The sequence below is a fragment of the Carlito syrichta genome, unplaced genomic scaffold, assembly GCF_000164805.1.
Source record: "Carlito syrichta isolate Samal-C Ts95f unplaced genomic scaffold, Tarsius_syrichta-2.0.1 Scaffold513, whole genome shotgun sequence".
Lineage (NCBI taxonomy): Eukaryota > Metazoa > Chordata > Mammalia > Primates > Tarsiidae > Carlito > Carlito syrichta.
This window is the reverse complement of record NW_006944609.1, coordinates 1-5,607: the sequence shown is the minus strand read 5'-3', so window position 1 is coordinate 5,607 and position 5,607 is coordinate 1. Positions and strand designations below refer to the sequence as shown.

Below are 5,607 nucleotides of genomic sequence, written 5' to 3'. Positions count from 1 at the left end.
TACTAATTTTAGCAAAGTATATTTGTATTAAACTCAAAATACTACTTCTAATCATTTTTATGTATATATTCTGCCATTACAAGTATAAATTTTAAAAATATTTGAACCAATAGTGAGCAAACTATGTTTAGTATGTTTTCATGATCACATAGAAATTTTAAATGATAAGATTTTGCCAATTATCCTGAAAGAAAAAATGATTTGATCAGTTAATATATTCCTTTGGAGTCTTTTTATATAAGGTATTGAGAAAGCTCTAAAGAAAATACAACTAAGCGCAACCAAGTAGCTTTAGTGCATGAGAAACTTATAATCTAGGTGGAAAATAGGATAAACCAAAAAAGGTTATATACAAGTTGAAGAGCAATTTTAAATGGAACAATAAATGCACTATAAGTTTTGAACACGAATAAAGCATCACAAGCTCCAAGTAGTCCAGGAAGGACTTATAGAAAGAAGATAAATTATTTAAAGTCAGATCTTAAAGAAGGGGTAGAAATTTGAAAAGTAGAGAGAAGGGAAAAAAGTTTCAAAGTGAACTGACAAGAGAATAGAACTGACATGGTTAGGAGCAGAAAAGTACAAAAAATTTGTGGGAAACTGTCTCTTCCTCCTAAATCATCTGAAGTAAACTCATGAAGCACAGATTTTTACAAAAGTGACAGATGATCATTAAATCTCTAAAAAGGATGGGGTTAAAAAGGCATTTATAATTAGGTTATATAACACTATGAAAGTAAGAAAAAGCGGTGAGTGTGTGTGCGTGTGTGTAAAAAAACAACTAATATAAATATTTTCTTTAATGGTTTTGTAAAACCCAAATTCATGCCAAATACTTGCTTTCTTCTTCTATGCAAACATCCCCATCTACACAATATGCTGCTATCTAACCTACCTTATTGAGATAATACGTATCGAAGCTTTCTGCAAACAACTGTTATCTTGCAGTATCATCTGTAAGTTTACAAAGGACCTTCAAATTAATAACATTTTATCTTCACAATGATACTATTAAATGGAATGATTGATGTAATTAACACCAGTAGTCATAATGCAAGGGAGTTATATAGTCGAAATGGCAACTTATATTACTGGCAATGGGTCTAGGATTAATGGGACAAGAGAAAGAATATACAAAAACCAATGTAATGCTATTGCAGTAGATTAGGTTTAAAGTAATAAAAATGTAAAGCAATTGAGACCTATGACTTTCAACTAAGACTCAAGAGAAAACACTAATGGATTGAATAGAGTTGTGGTGATAGTAGTAGTAATAGATAGGGAAGCAAATGTGAATGAACAATTGATATTGACTCTAAAACAGTGCAACCTGAATGAATAACAGACTACAAATAGGGAAATGGAAATAAGAAAATCTGTCTCTGTAGAAAGATGGAGGAAGAACAGTTGGCAAGAGGTTTGCTATAATTTGTTAAATATGAAGCAATAGTAGGAAATGTATGCAGCTAGAAAAGTGGGAATAGAAAAAAAATTGGGTCTCACACCACATAGTTTATATAGTAAAGTTCTTAAACTCTCCAAGAAATGGAATGTTAATGGAAAAATGAAAAGAAACAAGGGTCCACTCACATTTACAATTAGGAAGAGGTGAATAGCCATCAAAGCAGATGGAAGATACAATCAAAATATAGCAAGAATGCCAAGGTAATGAAGCATAATGATGATAAAATGCAATACATTTAGTTTCAAGAATGAATTAGGGTTCTGGAAAAATAGAAAAATGAGAAGATACTGCCAAAGATAATAGACGAAATTTTTTCCCAGAATTTATACTTGATATAATTTTTTAGACTGAAGAAACACAATAAGCAAGATAAAAACATCTAAATCAAGACTTATCATAATGACATTGCAGAACCGTAAAGACAAAGAAGAAACTTTGTAAGCCACCTAAAAAACAAAGATTGCCTAGAAATGAACAAAAATAAAAAGACAACAGAAGAACACAAGACAAAGGATTACTATCTTCAAATACTGACAGAAGATAACTGTCAACCTAGAAATATGTAAACAGCTAAGCTATCAGGAATGAAGGTGCAATAAGGATTTTGAGACACTGCCTGATTTTCCAGTCACAGACTGGAAGTGAAAACTGGAAAACTACCGTAGAGACTCAAGAAGGAAAGTAAGACCAGAAAAAAGAAATGATAAGCATGAAACAACAACAAAAGTCCACTGGGTTTGATAATTAGTAAAGTATTAGCGACCATAATGAAGGCTTTTCAGCTGAAAAAAACAGGGATATTAAGTTAACAAGAAACAAAATGGAACCTTTTCAAGGTCTATTTTAAATTCTCACTAAGAATAATTTTACTTTGATTTTATAATTAAAACAGTATGACTGTGTGTGTGCGTGCACGCGCGTGGATAGTATACGTATGTATGATTTTCAAGTTTATGTCTATCTAATGTACCGTGACTAATTTTTTTTGATATTACAGTGAGGTGGTCTAAAAATGTATTTAAAGTGAGACCATAAATATTTTAGAAGAAATAAATTTGGAGAGTACACTGCAATTTAAAACTTTTATTTTAAAATATAAATACAGAGAAATATTCTCAAATCAGGCATGAGAAAAAAGAAAAATATAGGGAAATATATACTTTCCTAGATACAAAAAGAGATTTTATATAAAGATGCTAAATGAAGATTTTTATAGATTTTAGATAAGGATTTTATAGATTATAGTAAGTATAGAGTATGACAATATCTTAGTTTTAAAAATATTTTTTTCTCTTAGAATTTGGCATATAAGAGTTTAAAATGTAAGGACTAAGACTTACTAGAAGATGTTATATAATTTATAAAATTAGAAGAAAAAATTTCAAGTTTCAGTTAACATTCACACAAAAATAATGGTTCTGAATTTAAAATTTAATTTTGCTACAGGTATCAAAAGTTTTACTGAACTACAAGCAAAGAGGGAAAATTCCTGATTCAAAAAAATCAACAAAACTTTATAATTCTTCACAATCACATGATTACACATGTAGATACATACCATACACCTGTGAACTTATACTTAATAAACACTAATAAAGATATCAAATTATATTACCCAATATTTTACTGTTTGAATTTATTTTCTCGATTTCTCATTTATGCAAGGTACAAACACACACAATTTGAGTAGCATAGTATTACATGAGATTCTTTAGACAGTAGTACATTTAATTCTATTCTAAATTATCTGGTGCCTTATCTTTTAAAAATATTTGAAATCTCAAACTGTCAATTATACAGAATATGAAAATAGAGTATAACTCAAAATTTTGATATCTTGTTCAATTTTAAGAATTCATGAAAGATAACCAAGATTCAAATCTGTAAAAGTTTCATGACATAAATGTTAAATTAATATTTTAAATTGCTATTTTCTCCATAATACAGTTATGACAGAAAAATACAAAATAATAATAAAATTAAGCTCAGTTAAAACTGCTTTATAACATGTTAACAGTATCTAAATAAATAATATTTACATTAAATCAAAAAAGCAGCATACCACACACCAAAGTTGATTTATCACTTCAGTTTCCCAGAATAACCAAGAATGTAAAAAGCAGCTAACTGCAGGAAGATTTGAGGGTCATTTCAAGAACACAGAAAAAAAAACTCCATTTTCAGAGCAAAAGAAACTTGGCTATAAATGAATTCAAATGATATATTATGAGAAGTTATTCTGGAAGATTAATATCAACTTGTTATTTAAGTATTCTTTTCCCATTATCACTAACATTAGCACTGCTAGAAATATAATGAAGATCACATTTCTTAGAAAACATTTTCCCAAAACGCCGCCGGGATTTCTTCACCCGGCCCTTCCCTACCTCTGGGCGAGGGACCCGAGATCCCTTCTGCACGCTCGGCTTCGCGGTGTCGCGGCGGGCGCCGACGTGTCCGAAGCGATTCTGGTACCATCTTGAAATTGGCGGAGGGAAGCAGGACGAGAGAGACGCACTCATCGGCGAGGAAGGCAGGCCCCGTCCGGGGATCTTGGAAACCCTGCGGACCATCATGAAGTTCCAGTATCAGGAGGACCATCCCTTCGAATATCGGAAAAAGGAAGGAGAAAAGATCCGGAAGGAATATCCGGACAGGGTCCCTGTGATCGTGGAGAAGGCTCCGAGAGCCAGGGTGCCTGATCTGGACAAGCGGAAGTACCTAGTGCCCTCTGACCTCCCTGTTGGCCAGTTCGACTTCTTAATCCGGAAGAGGAGCCACCTGAGACCTGAGGACGCCTTATTTTTCTTTGTCAACAACACTACCCCTCCCACTAGTGCTGCGATGGGCCAGCTGTATGAGGACAACCATGAGGAAGACTATTTTCTGCATGTGGCCTACAGTGATGAGAGTCTATGGGAAGTGATTGGTGGAAGCCCAGCAGATGGGAGCACCTGGACTTGGGGGTAGGGGAGGGGTGTGTGTGGGACTTGGGGAAAGAGGGGGAGGCTCCCACCATGGAAGAGACAGAAGGTGAAGACGTTGAAAACATTACACCGCACACACTGTCATCACATTTTCACATGCTCAATCGATATTTTTTGCTGCTTCCTCGGCCCAGGGATAAAGCATGTCAGGACAGAGCTGTTGGATTGGCTTTGATAGAGGAAGGAGAATGACATAATTTCACAGCATTCCTGAGAATGAATTTTTGTATGATTTCATACAGGGATAAGGTGGTGGGCAACTTGGAGCCAGAGATGACTGCAGTCCAACAGCAACTCCCTGCTCTTCCTGTCATTGAAGCATTGTGCCCTGGTCTCCCCTGTCTCCCTCCCATCCCATTCAGTCTCACACACAAATGTCACAGTACCACCCCCAGGGGTGGTAATAGACATGGACACAGAAGTTTAGCTTTCTTATCTTTGGAAAATGGGGATCAGGCACTAAGGCAGGTATGATTTCAAAGATAGTTTTAATAGCATTAAACTGGAATTGATGGAGTGTTGACCTGTTGTCTCTCTCTCTGCCCCTTATTCCACACCTACCTTGAATTTAATGAGCCTCAGGCATTTCCAGTTACAGACTGAAACCACTCTTCTGGCATTTTCCATGTGTCTGGACAGAGATGTCTTAGGTAGGGAAGGGGCAGGTATGAAGTCAGATAGATAATCCACACCTCCCACTCATCCAGAATCTCACTCCTATGCTGCCTCCCTGCAGTCTCACATGCACAGGAATGCTACTTGATGGCCAGTTACTTCCCTCCTCGGTTATCATCTGCTGCAGCTGCTAGGTAGAACAGTTTGGAGGGATACTTTTAGTAATTCATGGGGATTTTACTGATTTATTTTCACTTTTGGGTTTCTATGGGGTGGGAGTGGGGAACAGGAATTACACTCAGACATGACATTTCAATTCATTTCTGCTAATGGAAATGTCCTTGGGAGAAATCTGTGTGTCAGTTCTGTCAGCTGCAGGTTCTTGTATAATGAAGTCAATGCCATCAGGTCAAGGAAATAAAATAATTGCTTACTTTAAAATTTAAAAAAAAAAAAAGAAAATACTTTCCTAAAAGCTTAATCTAATAAAAATTATTGAACCATAGGAATTTTGACTCCCAATAAATTATCATCTATATT

The 5,607-nt window shown here is 35.0% G+C and overlaps 1 pseudogene across 1 annotated transcript; it reads left to right on the top strand.

Annotated features, from left to right (window-relative positions):
* Nucleotides 1-3,885: 3,885 nt before the first annotated feature.
* Nucleotides 3,886-4,755, top strand: LOC103250161 (annotated as a pseudogene). Its single transcript, XR_002481402.1, has one exon. The product of XR_002481402.1 is annotated as a gamma-aminobutyric acid receptor-associated protein-like 1 pseudogene (transcript).
* Nucleotides 4,756-5,607: the final 852 nt, after the last annotated feature.